The sequence below is a fragment of the Penaeus vannamei genome, chromosome 30 (assembly GCF_042767895.1).
Source record: "Penaeus vannamei isolate JL-2024 chromosome 30, ASM4276789v1, whole genome shotgun sequence".
Lineage (NCBI taxonomy): Eukaryota > Metazoa > Arthropoda > Malacostraca > Decapoda > Penaeidae > Penaeus > Penaeus vannamei.
In genome coordinates, this window is record NC_091578.1 from 2027363 (window position 1) to 2047362 (window position 20000).

Consider the following 20000-nt stretch of genomic DNA (forward strand, 5'->3'; position numbering starts at 1 on the left):
AGACAAAAAAAGAAAGAAAAAAAACGCAAACAAACAATAATATATACATATAGCCTTTACACAAACAACTTACAGGTTTAGAGATCAAATGACTTACGTTCTCTGGCCTATCTTGATATATATAACTTGATATATATAAACCATACCTGCCCATCGCTTACACTACCCTGTGGTTGTTAGTAACATGGAGGACATATAATAATTCCTTTTCAAATTGGCATTATTCAATTACGGATAAGAAGAGAGGAAGCCAAAAAGGTGGATGAGAAAGAGGTAGATTTGTTTTCAGGTTAGGAGTGTTCATCAAACTGTTTTATTTATTAACTAAACAACTTCCTTTCTGTTAACTTATAAACTAACCACTTTTTCGTATTTCTTTCGCCTTCTGTCTCTGTCTGTCTGTCTCTTTCATCTCTCTCTCTTCTATCTCTCCTCTCTCACTCATATATTTCTTCTCTCTCCTCTCTCACTCATATATTTCTTCTCTCTCCTCTCTCACTCATCTCTTTCTTCTCTCTCCTCTCTCTCATATATTTCTTCTATCTCCTCTCTCTCATATATTTCTTCTATCTCCTCTCTCTCATATATTTCTTCTATCTCCTCTCTCTCTCATATATTTCTTCTCCCTCTCATCTCTTCCTTCTCTCTATTCTCTTTTTTTTCTCTCTCTCATCTCTTTCTTCTCAATCTCACCTCTTTCTTCTCTGTCTCTTCTCCTCTCTCCTCTTCTTTATCTCTATCTCTATCTCTTCTCTCTCCAATCTCTATCTTCTCTCTTCTCTCTCTGTCTCTATCTTCTCTCTTCTCTCTCTGTCTCTATCTTCTCTCTTCTCTCTCTGTCTCTATCTTCTCTCTTCTCTCTCTGTCTCTATCTTCTCTCTTCTCTCTCTGTCTCTATCTTCTCTCTTCTCTCTCTGTCTCTATCTTCTCTCTTCTCTCTCTGTCTCTATCTTCTCTCTGTCTCTCTCTGTCTCTATCTTATCTCTGTCTCTCTCTCTCTCTCAAGTGTAGCTCAATAAACCAAACACACGCACAAGAATTAGTTATATCTACAAATGAAAAAAGAAAAATGTAAATAAAACAAATTAAAGCAAAAAGGAAAAAAAATCGAGAAAAACATGTACAGATCAACAAGCGAGAATTCGTCACATCTATAAATACATCACATCAAAAACGAACAAACAAACAAACAAACAGACACATACAAACTAAAAAAAGAAAAAAAGACGCCAAAAAATCGAAAAAAACGAGTACAAGCCAACAAACCAACAAACCAGACACACACACACACTCACACTCACACGCACACGCACACGCACACTCACACGCACACGCACACGCACTCACACACATACACACACACACAGACACACACGCACACACACACGCACTCACACACACACTCACACACACACACACACACACACACACACACACACACACACACACACACACACACACACACACACACACACACACACACACACACACACTCACACTCACACACACACACACACACACGCACGCAAAAAGGAATTCGTCACGCACCCAAATAGGTCTGCTTTTGCACTCGACTCGCGCCTTGCAGCTTGGCCTTCGCGACAAGATCAGTTGCGTCTTAAAAGGAGAGAAGAAGACGCTCGCTGCATTTCTCTTTTTTACTTCTTCTTTCTTTTTTCTTCTTTCTTTCTTTAAAAATGCGAACTCGGACGAAAGCAATGTCGGTTCGGATTTGTTTTATATATATTTTTTGCTTGGTTAATGCGATGACGAGAGGGGCGGGGTCACTATTTTCATGAAAGCGAAAAAAAAAGAAAGAAAAAAAGAAAGAAAGAAAGAAAAAAATTTATATATATATATTTTCTTTTCTTTTCTTTTCTTTGAATGAATATGAACAAGGAAATGTGGTTATTGTTATGAATATGAATAAATGGACATGTTTTCTGTTATGAAAATGAATAACCACATGTGGTTAGTGTAATGAATATGAATACATAAATAGGATTTTAGTTATGAAAGTAAATAAAGATATTTAGTTTTTGTAATAATTATGAATAAATTTATCTGGTTCTGTTAAGGAAAATTTACAAAGAAATATAGTTCTCGTAATGGTATTGAACAAATAAATATACTTCTTAAAATCAAAATGAATAAACAAATACAGTTCTTACAATGAAAATGAATGAATATGGTTCTTATCCTAAAAATGAATAGATAAGTATGTGTCTTCTTATGAAAATGAGGAAATAAGTATGTGTCTTATCCTAAAAATGAATGAATAAGTATGTGTCTTGTCCTAAAAGTGAATGAATAATTATGTCTTATCCTGAAAATGAATAAATATGTGTCATATCCTGAAAATGAATAAATATGTATGCCTTATCCTGAAAATGAATAAATATGTGTCTTATCCTGAAAATGAATAAATATGTGTCATACTGAGAATGAATAAATATGTGTCATACTGAGAATGAATAAATATTTCATATCCTGAAAATGAATAAATGTGTATCTTATCCTAAAAACGAATAAGTATGTATGTAACTTATCCTGAAAATGAAGAAATAAACATGTTTCTTCCTCCCTTTGTCCTCTGAAAAGGGAAGTACCCGCCAGACAAGAAAGTTTCGAGACAAAGATATTAAAAAAAAAAACAGCTGTGAGCGTCTTTTGGTAATCATGCATTATGCATTTTGTTCTACTTTTCTCGTTTTTTTGTTTTTCTTTTCTCTATCTTTCGTCTTGATATTTTCTTTCTTCCTTTGATTTGATATCGTCTCCTTTCGTTTCGTCTTTGCCTTCCTTTTTTTCTTTTTCTCGTCTTTCATTTCTTCTCTCTTTCTTTTGCTGTCTTTCCTTCATTTCGTTTCTCTTTTCTTCTCATCTTCCCTTTCTTTCCTTCTCCTTCCTTCGTCTTTCTTTTCGCAATATTTCTTTCATTTGTTTCATTTCTGTACGTCTTTCATTTTCCCATTTTTTTCCTTTTCCTTTTATTTCATTTTCTTTTATATCTACGTTCGCGAAAATTTTCCAACACAGAATCTGATTCCTTTTCCCCTATGTATATCTGGGTTACTTTAAAACCGGGAAAAATAGGAATATATAACAATGAAAATATCATTACGACTTCCCTCTTTGATATACTTATTCACTGGAACACGAATTCAGTGAATAAATGAAGTGATAAAAGGATACACAATGGCATGACGTTTCGAGTCGTATTTTGACTCCACATCAGACGATCAAAACAAAACACGTGATTCACTTTTACCATCTGCTGAGGATTCCAAACCTGAATCAGTAGATCAAGATTAAATGTTTCCTTTCTCATCTTTGTTTACACTTTGTTATTTAAAGTTAAAAAATATGTATACATAGCTAAAAGTAGTAATATATATACATAGCTAAAAGTAGTAATATATATACATAGCTAAAAGTAGTAATATATATACATAGCTAAAAGTAGTAATATATATACATAGCTAAAAGTAGTAATATATATACATAGCTAAAAGTAGTAATATATATACATAGCTAAAAGTAGTAATATATATACATAGCTAAAAGTAGTAATATATATACATAGCTAAAAGTAGTAATATATATACATAGCTAAAAGTAGTAATATATATACATAGCTAAAAGTAGTAATATATATACATAGCTAAAAGTAGTAATATGTATACATAGCTAAAAGTAGTAATATATATACATAGCTAAAAGTAGTAATATATATACATAGCTAAAAGTAGTAATATATATACATAGCTAAAAGTAGTAATATATATACATAGCAAAAAGTAGTAATATATATACATAGCTAAAAGTAGTAATATATATACATAGCTAAAAGTAGTAATATATATACATAGCTAAAAGTAGTAATATATATACATAGCTAAAAGTAGTAATATATATACATAGCTAAAAGTAGTAATATATATACATAGCTAAAAGTAGTAATATATATACATAGCTAAAAGTAGTAATATATATACATAGCTAAAAGTAGTAATATATATACATAGCTAAAAGTAGTAATATATATACATAGCTAAAAGTAGTAATATGTATACATAGCTAAAAGTAGTAATATATATACATAGCTAAAAGTAGTAATATATATACATTGCTAAAAGTAGTAATATGTATACATTGCTAAAAGTAGTAATATATATACATAGCTAAAAGTAGTAATATATATACATAGCTAAAAGTAGTAATATATATACATAGCTAAAAGTAGTAATATATATACATAGCTAAAAATAGTAATATATATACATAGCTAAAAGTAGTAATATATATACATATATATAATTAATAATATATATATACATAGCAGTCAACAACAGAGAAATAAGAAAGAATTAATACAGAGTCGGGGTCTGCAAAGATGGTCCGAAAGCAGAGGTCTTTGGCCAGTGCATCTTCTCTATTGCTCAGTCAATACTTGATAGAGCGGTCTCGAAATTCTTCGCTCGATTCATGCGATATTCCTTCGAGAAATCGCATTCATCCGAGAAGTCCTTCTATTTCTTCTTTTGACGAAGGAAGTAGAAAGAGCCATTCACCAAAAAAAAAAAAAAAAAAAAAAAATGAAGGAACAAGTGGCCCTCTCTCGAATTCACGGACGGAATAAGTAGACCACTTACACCTACAACGAACAGCTCCACCTCCTTAATTAGTGAGGGCCACTCATCCTGCCTCCAACCCCCCACCCCCCACCCGGGCCACTCGAGACAGCCTAAACACGACGACTCCTCCCACCCTTCAACCTCGCCTTCCTACCCTTTCTATTCTCCTTTCCACTCTTTCTACTCTCCGTCCTGCCTTCCACCCTTTTCACTCTCCGATTTCTTCTAATTCACCCTTCGCTTCCCCTTCGTTTCCGTCCCTTCTCTTCCTTTCTTCTCTCTTCGCTTTCTTTCTCTTCCGTTCCCTTCCATTCTTTCATTTCTCTTCTGTTCTCTCCCTTCTCTTCCTTTCCCTACCATTCCCTCCCTTTCTGTTTTGTTCTCTCCCTTCGCTTCCTTTCTCTCCCTTTCTTTCCTTTACTTTCTCTCTCCCTCATCTACCTCCTCTTCCCTTCCCTCATTTCCTCCGACCCTCTTCACCCTCCCCTCCCTCCCACCCTCATTTCCCCTCCCTTATAATCGCTTCCCCCTGATACAGCTTCATTACACGCCCCTCTCCCCTCCTCACTGGCCACTCACACGGACGTCCTTCTCCTCTTCTTCCCTTTTCTCCCTCCTCCTTCTCCCTCTTTCTTTCCTTGCCCCCTTCGAAAATTCCACATCCTGGTTTGTTCTGCCTCTCTCCCTTTTTTCATCCATTCTCTCCGTTCCTCTATTTGTTCATTAAACTCGCATAGACGTCCTTCTCCTCCTCCTCTTCCCATTTCTTTCCCTCCTCCTTCTCCCTCTTTCTTTCCCTGCCCCCTTCGAATTCCGCATCCTGGTTTGTTCTGCCTCTCTCCCTATTTTCATCCATTCTCTCCGTTCCTCTATTTGTTCATGAATTAAATGTGCTGGCACGATCCACGTCCTTCTCCTCCTCTTCTCTTTTCTCCTCCTTCTCCCTCTTCTATTCCCTGCCCCCTTCGAATTCCGCATCCTGGTTTGTTCTGCCTCTCTCCCTATTTTCATCCCTTCTCTCCGTTCCTCTATTTGTTCATTAAACTCACTCGCATAGACGTCCTTCTCCTCTTCCTCCTCTTCCCTTTTCTCCCTCTTCCATTCCCTGCCCCCTTCGAATTCCGTATCCTTTTTTGTTCTGCCTCTCTCCCTATTTTCATCCATTCTCTCCGTTCCTCTATTTGTTCATTAAATGTGCTGGCACGATTCACGTCCCTTGTTCTGAGACTCTTAAGAGTTACGCTAAGAATTTACTTTCAAAAGCACGTTCGACTTCAGCAGAACTTTTCTCATCCTGAAGTTCACCGCTACAGGGGGACTGATTCCGCTTTGGCAGATGTTTATGTTTCTATTCTACTTTCATCGTTTTCTTTTTCTTCTTTCGTTTTCTTTTCTTTTCCTTCCTTTCTTTTCTTTTTCTTCTTTCATTCTCTTTTCTTTTCCTTCCTTTTTCTTCTTTCATTCTATTTTCTTTCACTTTCGTTTCTTTTTCTTCTTTCATTCTTTTCTTTCACTTTCGTTTCTTTTTCTTCTTTCATTTTCTTTTCTTTTTATTCTTCTCCTTCTTTCTTTTCTCCACTTGTCCGTGTAAATATCCTGCACAATCTATCCTCTGAACTCCACTACGCTCTTTCTCTTTCTTTCCTATTTCCTTCATTTTATTAACTTTGCTTTACTTTTCTCTTCTTCTTTACTTTTCCACTAATACGTCCGTATATATCAACATTCGTCCGTAGATACCGACAGGCCTCATGTACAATTAATCTTTTTTTTTAATCTTTTTTTCTTTATCTTTTTTATTATACAAAAATCCCTCAGACCTCCAAGGCCCTCTTATCCCTCCTTCCTCTCTTCCCTTCCACCCCTTCTTTCTACTCTTCGCTTCCCTTCCCTTCCCTTCTCTCTCTTCTCACCCTTCCACCTCTTCACTCTCCCATTCCTTCTTATTTTCCCTTCCCTTTCCCTTCCTTCACTTCTCAGACCTCGACGATCCTCTCACCTTTCCACCTCTTCACTCACCCATTCCTTCTTCTCTTCTCTTCCCTTCCCCTTCCTTCCCTTCTCATGACTCCACGATTCTCTCACCCTTCCACCCCTTCACTCTCCCATTCCTTCTTCTCTTCTCTTTCCTTTCCCTTCCCTCCCTTCTCAGACCTCGACGATTCTCTCACCCTTCCACCCCTTCACTCTCCCATTCCTTCTTCTCTTCCCTCCCCCTTCCTTCCCTTCTCATAACTACGATTCTCTCACCCTTCCACCTCTTCACTCTCCCATTCCTTCTCCTCTTCTCCTCCCCTCCCCTTTTCATAATTCCACGACCCTCTCACCCTTCCACCTCTTCTCTCTTCCCTTCCTTCTTCTCTTCTCTTCCCTTCCCCTTCCTTCCCTTCTCAAGAACTCCACGACCCTCTCACCCTTCCACCTCTTCACTCTCCCATTCCTTCTTCTCTTCCCTTCTCTTCCCTACCCCTTCATTCCCTTCCCTTCTCATAACTACGATTCTCTCTCCCTTCCACCTCTTCACTCTCCCGTTTCTTCTTCTGTCCTTTCCCTCCCCTTTCCTTCCCTTCTCATAACTCCACGATCCTCTCACCCTTCCACCTCTCCACTCTCCCATTCCTTCTACTCTTCTCTTCCCTTTCCCTCCCTTTCTTCTCAAGAACTCCATGACCCTCTCACCCTTCCACCTCTTCACTCTCCCATTCCTTCTCCTCTTCCCTTCCCTTCCCTACCCTTCTCATAACTCCACGACCCTCTCACCCTTCCACCTCTTCACTCTCCTATTCCTTCTTCTCTTCTCTTCCTCTTTCCCTCCCTTCTCAAGAACTCCACGGTCCTCTCACCCTTCCACCTCTTCACTCTCCCATTCCTTCTTCCCTACCCCTTCCTTCCCTTCTCAAGAACTCCATGACCCTCTAACCCTTCCACCTCTTCACTCACCCATTCCTTCTTCTCTTCCCTTCCCCTTCCTTCCCTTCCCATCCTTTCCCTTCCCTTCTCAAACTCCACGCCCCTCCCTCTTCTAGGCCTACAAGCACCCGAGGTGATAAAGCGCGACCCGCAGCCACTCCTCTCCATCCTCCCCGTCCTACTCATCCTCCTCACCCTACTCATCCTTTCCATCCTACCCACCCTATCCATCTTCATCCTACCAACTCTACTCATCCTACCCACACTACTCTTCCTATCTATCTTCCTCATCCTATCCATCCTCCTCATCCTACCCACCCTATCTATCCATCCTTATCCTACCCACACTACTCATCCTATCCATCCCACCCACCCTACGCATCCTATCCATCCTACTCACCTTACCCGCCCTACTCATCCTATCCATCCTACCCACCCTATCCATCCTCCTCATCCTACCCACCCACCCTATCCATCCACATCCTACCCTCCCTATACATCCTCATCCTACCCACCTTACTCATCCTCCTCACCCTCCTCATCCTACCCACCCTATCCACCTTACTCATCCTATCCATCCTCCCTCATCCCACCCACCCTACCCACCCTACTCATCCTTTCCATCCTACTCACCCTACTCCTCCCATCCACCCTCCTCCTCCCACCCACCCTCCTCATCCTCCTCGAGGTGAGTCAAAGGATGCCACGCCCCGAGTACTTCGCCCCGAATGATTTACGACTTCCGTAGGTTACGCCATTTTGGTTTTTTTCTTAAGACGTCTGGCGAGGGCGGGAGATTTCGCGCGCGCAAATTGTCTCTCGCTTTATCTCTTGTTTTTTCTTGTTTGTTTCTGTTTTGGGGTTCTCTTGTCTTTATTTCCGTTGGTTTTGGTTGTTTGTTTTTACTTGTTTATTTTCCTTATTCTTATACTTATTTCTTTCTTTCTCTTTCTCTTTCTCTTTCTCTCTCTCTCTCTCTGTCTGTCTGTCTGTCTGTCTGTCTGTCTGTCTCTCTCTCTCTCTCTCTCTCTCTCTCTCTCTCTCTCTCTCTCTCTCTCTCTCTCTCTCTCTCTCTCCCCCTCTCTCTCTCTCTTCTGTTCCTTGATGAAAAGCCTTTTGTCTTTTATTACACTTTCTCCTTCTCTCTCCTCTTCGTTTCTCATTATCCTTCTCTCCCTTATCCTTCCCCTGCGCCGCTTCCTTCCACTTTACTCATTATCCATTCAAACATTATTTTCCTTGATAACACAATCCAATTCAAACCAAATCAAACCCAAGACAAGTCAAATCAAGCTAAGTCAAGCCAAGTCGAACCATAGCAAACCCAAGCCAAGTCAAGCTAAACCAAATCAAACCAAACCAAGTCAAATCAAGCCAAGTCAAGTCATACCAAGTCAAGTCAAACCATATCAAACCCAAGCCAAGTCAAATCATGCCAAGTTAAGCTAAACCAAACCAAGTCAAGTCAAAGCAAGCTAAAGCAAGCCAAACCAAACCCAAATCAAAACAAATCAAGTAAAAAGAAACAACCCCAAGCCAAATCAAACCAAAGCAAGCCAAACCAAACCAAAGCAAGCCAAACCAAACCAAAGCAAGCCAAAGCAAACCAAAGCAAGCCAAAGCAAACCAAAGCAAGCCAAAGCAAGCGCAAAAGCAAGCCAAAGCAAACCAAAGCAAGCCAAAGCAAACCAAAGCAAGCCCAAGCAAACCAGAGCAAGCCGAAGCAAGTCGAAGCAAACCAAAGCAAGGCCAAGCAAACCAAAGCAAGTCGAATCAAACCAAAGCAAGGCCAAGCAAACCAAAGCAAGCCCAAGCAAACCAAAACAAGCCAAACCAAACCAAACCAAGCCAAACCAAACCAAACCAACGCACAACCAAGCCAAGGTGACTAAGCCTCGAACGAAAAGAGAGAACGCGGAGTTGTTCTTTTCCCCTAAATGGAAGCGGAGCCTGTCTGGCCGATTCGCTGCGCCCGCCATCCCGCCCGCTGCCTCGTCGGACGCCAAGGTGGGCGGGCGACGAGTGGGCTTTGGAGAGCGTCTACGCATCAGTGGGGTGGGCGTGGGTGGGTGGGGTGTGTAGGTGGAGGTGGGGTGGGGGTGTGTGTAAGTAGGGGGGGTGAGGTGGGTGAGGGGGGGTGGGTCTGTAGGTGGAGGTGGGGGCGGGGTGTGAGGTGTGTGAATTGAGTGGGTGGGGTGAGTAGGGGTGGGGGTGTAGGTGGAGGTGGGTGAGTGGGTGTGGGGGGGGTGAGTGTGTGGGGGTGGGTGTGTGTGAGTGGGGGTGGGTCTGCGTGTGTATGTGTTTTCGTGTACGTGTGTGTGTGTGTGTTCATGTGCGTGTCCGTGCTTATGTGCGTGTGCGTGCTTATGTGCGTGTCCGTGCTTACGTGCGTGTCCGTGCTTATGTGCGTGTCCGTGCTTATGTGCGTGTCCGTGCTTATGTGCGTGTGCGTGCTTATGTGCGTGTCCGTGCTTACGTGCGTGTCCGTGCTTATGTGCGTGTCCGTGCTTATGTGCGTGTGCGTGCTTATGTGCGTGTCCGTGCTTACGTGCGTGTCCGTGCTTACGTGCGTGTCCGTGCTTATGTGCGTGTGCGTGCTTACGTGCGTGTCCGTGCTTATGTGCGTGTCCGTGCTTATGTGCGTGTCCGTGCTTACGTGCGTGTCCGTGCTTATGTGCGTGTGCGTGTTTACGTGCGTGTCCGTGCTTATGTGCGTGTCCGTGCTTATGTGCGTGCCCGTGCTTATGTGCGTGTCCGTGCTTATGTGCGTGTCCGTGCTTATGTGCGTGTCCGTGCTTATGTGCGTGTCCGTGCTTATGTGCGTGTCCGTGTCTATGTGCGTGTGCGTATTCAAAAGTCCTGTTCGGTACTAATCCTTCCCTCAAACGAACACGTGATCAGCATAACGAGTTCCCGCAAAATTTCCTCCATCGAAACGGTGTCGGTTTTTAGCCACGAGTATCTGGTATCAGGCCAATACTGACCTCATTGGACTCGTACGTAAAAATAATAAGAAAAAAGGGAAAACAAATGTAAAAAAAAAGAAGAAAAAGAAAAAAAAATAATAAGAAAAAAAAATATATATATATAATTGAACGCGTAATAAAAAAGGAAAATAAATAAATACATAAATAAATAATAATAAAATAGTTAAACTCGTACCTAAAAATAAGTAGAAAAAAAGGAAACCGAATGTAAAACAAATAAATGAATAAATAATAATATTAATAATATAATCTGAACGCGTACCTAAAAAAAAGGAAAACAAATGTGAAAAAATAAATAATTGAATACGTACGTAAAAAAGAAAAAAAAGGAAAATAAATGCAAAAAAAAAAGAATAATAATATAGTTGAACGCGTACCTAAAAAGGAAAATAAAGGAAAACAAATGTAAAAATAATAATAATAATAATAATAATAATAATAATAATAATAATAATAATAATAATAATAATAATAATAATAATAATAATAATAATAATAATAAAACAATTGAACTCGTACCCAAAAGTAAGAAGAAAAAAAGGAAAGCAAATGTTAAAAAAAAACATAACAATAAAATAATTGAACGCGTACCTAAAAAAGGAAAATAAACAAAAACAAATGAATAAAAATAAAAAATAAATAACAATATTAAAATGATTGAACTCGTATCTAAAAAATTAAAAAAATGAAAACAAATTACATATACAAAAAATATGAAATTATAACAATATTAACAGTGCATCAGATAGAGAGAAAATCATAAAAAGAAAGAAAAATAGTGTATAATAAATCAAAATGCGAGAAAAAACAAAATATTAAATAGAATGATAAAAATATATCAATATAATAAATGAAAATAAAATAAATAAGGGATATCAAACAGAATGAGGGGGAAAATATTGATACAATAAATCAAAATGAGAGAGAGAGAGAGAGAGAGAGAGGAGAGGAAAAAAAAAATAAAATAAAGGAAGATTGGCAGAGTAAATCAAAGAAATCCAACACGAGAGAGAAAAAAACACATTAAATAAAAGGAAATTTGAGATAAGGGGGCCAAGACCGTCGGGTGGGGGGGGGGGGGGAAGGGAGAGGTTGGTATGGCTGTTTTTTTACGATAAGAGGCGAGTCTTAGGGGGGGGGGTATGGGGAGGGGGAGGAGAGAAGAGGGAAAGGGATGGGGGGAGGAGAGGAGGGCAGGGGAGGAGCGGAGAGGAGAGGGAGGGAAAGGGATGGGGGGAGGAGAGGAGGGAAGGGGAGGAGGAGGAGGGAGAAGGGCGAGGAGAGGGGGGGAGGGGGAGGAGGGGAGAGGAGGGAGAAGGGCGAGGGCAGGAGAGGAGAGGAGGGGGAAGAGGAGGGCAGGGGAGGAGGTGGAGGGCAGGGGAGGAGAGGGAGGGAAAGGGATGGGGGGGGGAGAGGAGAGGAGGGAGAGGGGTGGGGATGGGGGGAGGAGGGAAAGGGAGGAGAGGAGGGAGAAGGGCGAGGGGAGGGATGGGGGGGAAGAGGAGAGGAGGGGCGAGGGGCGGGGATGGGGGGAAGAGGGGAAGAGGGGAGGAGAGGAGTGAGGAGGGAAGGGGAAAAGAGGGAGGGGGTAGAAAAGGGAAGTGAAGGGGAGGGGAGGAGGGGGGGTAGGCCTGCTTGTCTTCATGCTTGTGTCTTCGGATGTCTGTCTGGCTAAGAAGATTGGTCTCTGTCTCTCTGCTTGTTTTTCTTTTTCTTGGTTCATTTCCTCTTCTTTATTTCTTCTATTCGCTTTTCATCTCTGTCCCTTCTCTCTCCACACAGACAGGCAGACAGACACACACACACACAAACACACACACACACACACACACCCCTACACATACGCACACACAAACATACAAACACAAACGCAAGTAAACACATACACATACAAAGACAAACACACACACACATAAACAGACGAACAAACAAATACACATATTTTATGTTTTTTTCTGTACATTCTTTCGCTGCTGACCTTCCACCTGATTGTCATTCCCTTTCATCTCCCCTTTTCGTCCAGCCTACCTGTCGTCCGATTCCTTTCGTCTTTTCTTCTCTTTCTACTTCGTATCTTTTTTTTTTAACGGAATATATAATTTGCTTAATTTTGAGCATATTCACCCTTTCATGTAATTTTAGAATCTTCTGTGAAGTCCAATTTTATTCCTGTTTTTTTTTCTCTCTTCTTCTTTTCTAATTCTAACATTTCTTTTCCATTCGTTCGTAATTTTCGTACTTTCATCTCTCGTTTTCTTTTTCTATTTTCTTGTATTGAGGCTTCCTTCTTTTCCATTTTGCTTTATTCCTTTCCTTCGATACATTAGTTTTCGCTATTCCATAACATCCTTTCTACCACTTTCTTCAGCATCTTTCATCTCCTCCCATTTTCTGTGACAATTAATTTTCTTTCGTGTTCGCTGACATCTCCCCCCCCCTAATTTCCTTTAACATCTTCCATTCCCTCTTATTTTTCATTATCATCTATTCCTCCCCTTCCCAATTTTCTTTAATAGTTTCTCCTTTTCCGCGAGATCTGCCATCACCTCCCATTTTCTTTAAAATTTGCTTCCCACCCATTTTCTATACAATTTTCCGTTTTCCTTCCACTTTCTGCAGCAGCTTTCATTTTAATCTAATTTCTCATACATTTTTCATTTCCTTCTACATTCCTCCCCTCCTGATTTCATATCTTCTTGTTTCCTCATATATTTCATACATTTTGTCCGTCTCTCTTTTTCATCACGTGTTTTCACGATTCACTCTATTTACTTTGTACTGTGTCGTGTTATTTTCAAAGTTCATCAATAAGTTAACTTTTCATCCTGAAGTAAACAATTGTATCTGATTAATTCTGGTCTGGCAGTCAGGCACTTGTTTGTTTTCTCTTGCACTTTCTTCCATTTCCATTGAAGTCTGTTTCCTTCGTCATTTAGCGTCTTCCGTGCCGTCCTATTTCCACTAAATATTTCCTTTCTTCACATTTTATTTTATACTTTTCCATTTTCTGTGTGGTTGTAGATCGTATTTTCTCTTTTTTTGCCTTGTTTATCCACCTTTCGATTTTTCTGTTCATCATCTCTTGTTATTCACATTCATTTTTCCTCGTCGTTTTCCTATACACTTCATCCTATTTCTTTTCATTCTGTCTCTCCCCATTTCTTCCTTCACTTGCCGAAATACTCAACAGAAACAACACTCTCCCTTTTCCTCCAAACAGCTGGGCATCCTCCTTACCCCATTACTCTCCTCCACCCTTTCCTCCCTTAACTGCTTTCGTACCCGCATCCCCTCGCCCTGTGTACCCTGTACCCTAACAAGCAATTGTACCCATACGCCTCTCTCATCCGGCCAACTGCCTCATCTCCTTCATCTTTCTTTTTTTAATATAAATCTTTCGTAATACATACTTTCGGTCACAAGGCAATACCCTCACCCTTACACGCTAAAGGTGCTGTCACACTAGCACTTTTTCCGTCAATTTTTTTGAAAATTTTCTGAAATTTTATCCATTTTTGAGCGAATTGTCGATTTTCTAGTCAGACGATAATGATCGTTTCCGTCTGAAAACCTTTCCGTCAACTTTTTTTTCAGCCAAGCAAAGTCAAATCAAGAGCTATATTCGAGAATGTTTGTATTTGTGTTAAATACGATTGTCAAAAAATTGACGGTAAAAGTGCTAGTGTGACACGGCCTTAAGTTTAGAAATGCGGGTTCCACTTATTAGTTATTGTGACTTCATCTCAATTCGTATAAAATCTAAATTTGGTTTTATTTAACTTTTTACTTTACGCCTTTCCGTCCCTTCCTCCTAGCCACTATCCCTTCTTCTTTACTTTACTCCTTTCCATCCCTTCCTCTTAACCACTATCCCTTCTTCTTTACTTTACTCCTTTCCATCCCTTCTTCCTAGCCACTATCCCTTCTTCTTTACTTTACTCCTTTCCATCCCTTCTTCCTAGCCACTATCCCTTCTTCTTTACTTTACTCCTTTCCATCCCTTCTTCTTTACTTTACTCCTTTCCATCCCTTCCACCTAACCACCATCCCTTCTTCCAATGCGGTAGTTATCTTGTTAGTGAATACTTATCTCTTCAGTCGAATACATTCCGTTGGTAAACATCTATATTATTGTTGTACATTGTACTGGTGTTACTGGAAAATGCGAGTCAATGTATGTTGTATCAAGTACTTACTAAACATGCAAATTCGTTTTTACTTTTATTGCCTTTCTGTCTCTTACAATAGTTCTAAGTCTCTCGTCTTTTTTCTTGTCTTCGCTCCAAATTTCTCAATTTTCAAAACAAAACGTACGTTATTTTCTTCCTTCGTGATCGCTCGTCTTCTTTTTCAACGAAGGCCACTTTGCTATAGCTTTTTTCACCCTTTCTTTTCTACTCCCTTCCTCACCTGTTTATTATATTTATCCTGTTCCTAAACAAAATGCAACTATGGCTTTTTCTATTCTCTCTCCCTCCCTCCTTCCCCTCTTTCTCAAACGCCCTAATTTTCCTCTTTTGATTGACCTCTTATCCTTTTTTTTTTCTTTCGCAACGACAACGACCTTGCCATGACCTTTTTTCCTTCTCCTGCCCCTCCCCTCCCCTCCCCTCCCCTCACTCCGTCACTTTCTCACCGCGATCACTTTACTGCCGTGACCTTGGGAGGAAAAAACCGGGGGTAAGGAGGGGGGGAGGGAGGGAAGGAGGGAGGGAGGGAGGGAGGGAAGGGGAGGGTAGGGGAAGGTAGGGGAGGGAAGGGAAGGGAAGGGAAGGGGAGGGAAGGGGAGGGAAAGGAAAAGGAAAAGGAAAAGGAAAAGGAAAAGGAAAAGGGAAAGGGAAAGGGAAAGGGAAAGGGAAAGGGAAAGGGAAAGGGAAAGGGAAAGGGAAAGGAAAGGAAAGGAAAGGAAAGGAAAGGAAAGGAAAGGAAAGGAAAGGAAAGGAAAGGAAGGGAAGGGAAGGGAAGGGAAGGGAAGGGGAAGGGGAAGGGGAAGGGGAAGGGGAAGGGAGGGAGGGGAGGGGAGGGGAGGAGGAAGCATAACTTAATCAACGTTTTAAGCATTCCGATTACTTTCGTCCTTACGGTCACTATATGATTTCTCTCAATTTTTCCATCTTACACTCATACGTTCTGTACTTTCATCTCCCTCGTTCTGTACTAAGATCCTTAAACAAGGTGTATAATAAACATAAGCGTACAATAAGTATGTTATATATCGTGATAACTAAATTTATCCCTCAGAACGAACCGAATATAGAACAAAAAATATTAGACCAGGCTACGTACAAATAACGAATGTGCACGTGATCATACATACACGTATTTGATCGATTAATTTTCACCCAGGTCGAATTCACCCTTTTGCACGCGACAAGTACAGAATAACTCAATTGTAAATCGACTATTTTGTGATAAAAATGGCCACCTTTCCCTACTCATTACATCATAAAAAAATATCGATCAGAGATAACTGATTGATTCTTTTTGCATGTTATAGAGTTTAGAATTACGCTTCGTTTCATATAATAATCTTAACCTTGCTTTCCCGTAGGGAAGGGGGGCACTCCCAAAAAGTCGAAAAAAAATAGTTTTTTTTTCCCCTTCGTCTTCGGTACATCCTAACTACCACATTTCTTTACTGAATAGTCCCCCAAAATACAACCTTTTGCGCGCGACAAGTACAGAATAACACAAATTATAAATCGACTATTTTGTGATGTTAAGGAAACAGCGACAGTGTGTTGATGGGCGATAATTCTCTTCTTAATAATCGATACAGTTCTATAAGTTTTGAACATAAAATTGGCCTCAAATTCAAATACATGTAAACTATTAACTTGTTAGCAAACAAGGCATTGTAATTCACCTCAGATTTCACAGCAATGAACACACATTATATAGTAATATCAAGAACAATAATAAAATATCTCTTTAAAACCAGCATTACTAAATACTTAATTCAAAAGCATTTTCTATAGTCTACCATCAACAAAAATAAATGAAGTTATCATATTCTCCTTCCCTCAATTTTATGGATATTAAAAAACATATTTTCTTAATGTTTATGACTATAGTATATCCCTTTAACGACCACAAAATCTTTTTATTCCCCATTTTTACGCAAAACAATGAATCCTTAATGTTTCGTATGTCCTAAAAAGGTCACGTGATATCGGATTACAATGGCGTGAATCACCTAATGTTATTTTCTTCGTATTTCGTTAAATAAACGACCTACAAAAGAGGAAGATTGAATAATTCTTCCATGTACTTATATTTTCTTAGAGTAAGCGATCACATTTAAAAATCAATTCTAATGACAGACTTTTTTCTCTTTTTTTGATGTGTGGAAATACGCATAATTATTTTTTCTTTATCCTTCCATTTCACAAACGACTGACTATAAGGAATCTGACAGGATGTCCCCATTGAAACCTGCCTAAAAGGAGACACCCCATACAACCGCCATGCATAGGCCTATCTCCAAATCAAGAAACATGAAAACATATGCACACGCTTCCATTTTTTCACCTTTACTTATTTTACTGTTTTATCTCACAGTGTCATAAACATCCGACTTCATGGCACAGCGCGGGCTTACCCATGCTGCCCACAGTACACCATACCCGCTTCCCCCCCATTCTCCCCCCCCCCCTACAGCCCCATACGCCTCCATCCTCCTCGCCCAACCCATGCCCCACATCCTTGTCCTCGTGACCACAGAGGCTCATAAACTCAAGATTAGATCTGCGAGGCACCAATCACTTCCAGAGACCACAGTTAATAACAGTTTTTCCCGCTCTTTTTTTTTAAATAACGGTCTTTACGAGGTCGCTTCCAGACCTTCGGCTTCGTCTGTAATTCCTTCTCGGCTCGATTTCCCTTCGTTTTTTTTCATTCTTGTCCTAATGGCTTTACTGGTAAAAGTGAGAAAAAATGAAAAAAAAGGTATTCGTACAAGTGGTCCTGATAATAAAATAATTTAAAAGCAACAGCACAACATACAGATGAGCAAAAAATACCTACATTAACGCGTATGCAAGTGAAATGAAACCTTACAATACATACAGACTAAAAAGCCTCTTTTCCCCTTTTCCTACCGTGTCAAGTGTCTCCTTTCACACCAAGTAAGACAACCAAGCCCCCGTGCTGCGGTTCAAACACCTCACTGAGACACGTACCCCCGATAATAACCAAATCTCACACTCGACCTCTGACTCGTCACTAATACTTGGCATATGCAGACTAGTATTCGCCAACACTCGTGAGAAGTTGCTCGGCAGGGCAGAGCGGTCACCTGGCAAGCAAGCAGTGTGTGAGTTCTGTTTATTGTCCTTTGCTTGATGACCGTGAAGATTTTTGTTGTTGTTGTACCTTTTTATATGGATTTATGGCGTTGTACTGAAATTTTGAGTTGTTGGATTGTAGGTCTACAGATGGTGTAGCTGTAAATTGTATAGTCACTGTTCAGCTGTTTTGAAGTCATTATACTGCATTGGCTGCGCTGACTATTGTATTTATGTAGTTACTATATACCTGCAGTCATGATAACTATACATGCTGAAATAATTATTAGAGTCGAAGAGGATAGTGTGTCTTCATACTGTTACTATACAATATCACGTAGACCAGAGTGTCACAATACCATCGCTACAGTGTTATGTACACCCCAACATGCAGATTATCCTCATGCTCTCAACAAAATGAACAGTACAGCATAAAAGAAAGACAAGATAAAAAAAGACGAAAAGGGGAAATAGCAATGGCAAATAAATGAGGAAAAGGGAGAGAGAGGAGAGACAGAAAGAGAGAAACCCTAACCCTCTTTATGGTACTAGATATCTTAAGGAGTGACTGTCTTTACCATCTTCTCTGCCTCGTAAATTTTCCGCCCTGATAGTGCTAGAGCTCTTTGTCCACGTCTTCAATACATTTTTTCCGTCATAAAGATAGCACTTAAAGAGGAATTTTCCCCTCTTGTGAGGATTTTACGAGTGTATTTTGTGTCTTATTATACGCCCTATTGTTTACTCGCTGTGCTGATTCGTGTATGAGCTGTTTTTTCTTCTTCTAAATCATGAAGGAGGAAATACGACACACCAACAACTTTCGAAAACAACGAATGTAATAGACTGATGCTCCAAAAACATACAATAATAAATATCAGTGATCTACATAGCATATTATAGCATATGACCTCTATTATCACACTCATAGCTCTTCATTTCCACCAGAGTACGAGTCATAACACCTAGAAAACAACAAAATAACGCGAGAAATGTGTGACCACTTCATATATGTCCCTTGCTGGCTGCGAAGAAAAAGTGACGCTCGGTTTAAACAAGGCTATGACGTCATTCAATTGGGTTGTTATATTGTTTCTCTTAAAAATAAAAATCTTCGCGTGGATTATACTGAAAGTTCTGTTTCGTCATGATGCATCTGTTGGTCATACAGAGGAAAGTAATAAGGGAATTGAAATGATAAAGGGATTTCATTTTTGTAAATACGTATTCCCAGACAAAACTATAACTACAATTTTCCATATACACGATAATCTTATATTACCTTCTTTTCCTCACATGTCCGGAGAATCCTCAATAGCAAAAGGCACTGCAGTTAAAACTCGGTAACTTCAGACAATCGTAATAAAAATCCTTGTCGAAATAGAACACAGGAACCACGTGTTTTTTTCCCATACAGGATCGGCGGACACAATTTCCCTCCCACACACTCGACGCACACACTATACGCACACACACGCCCGCGCACACATGGACCACCACATCCACCCGCTCTCCACGGACGCAATACTCGACTGCCTCAGTGACTGACTTCGAGAGCAATCCTCAGCAGACAGGCCTGAGTGTTGCCCCAGCCGCCACGGTCGAAAATCCTACGCACACACACACACACACACACACACACACACACACACACACACACACACACACACACACACACACACACACACACACACACACACACACACACAGTCAAACATACACACATACAAACGTACACACATACATATACACAGACGATGCCTGCCCTATACGAGGGAAAATTTCATTTCCGAGGATTTTAACATAACACTTTCAGTATGAAAATATATTCCCACGTGTTATTGATGTTTATTTCTTCATGTTTTAGAGGTGTCTGAAGGATGATTTGTTGTATCAAATAAACGAGAGAAAATTTATTTTTATACGATAATATATACAATATGGCAAGAGCGCCTCGAAGACTAGCGCGGTTCCTCGAGATGCTGTGAGCTTCATGTACGATAATGTAAGAAAATTTTCAACATCTTTTAGGTTATAACTACCACCTACTGCAGTAACAATTATGGGTCAAAGCATTCAGACACAAAATACGAAAATGAAAATGAACAATGCAAAATGGTAATCCAAGGTAGTTTGACGTCTGTTGGCCAGTTTTTAACCAATTAAGAATAAATTTAGGT

The 20000-nt window shown here is 40.0% G+C and overlaps 1 protein-coding gene across 3 annotated transcripts in view; it reads right to left on the reverse strand.

Annotated features, from left to right (window-relative positions):
* LOC113823241 (carbohydrate sulfotransferase 15) overlaps positions 1 to 20000 on the reverse strand; it is a 38948-nt gene that overhangs the window by 16798 nt on the left and 2150 nt on the right. Inside the window, exon 1 of one of the 3 annotated variants that reach the window (XM_027375858.2) lies at positions 19103 to 19381. The exons of 1 other annotated variant lie outside the window; for it this stretch is intronic. The gene's annotated coding sequence lies outside the window, so the exon portion shown is untranslated. Of the gene's footprint in view, positions 1 to 19102; positions 19382 to 20000 lie in introns of those variants that run through there. One more of the 3 variants, XM_027375856.2, reaches the window with a different exon arrangement.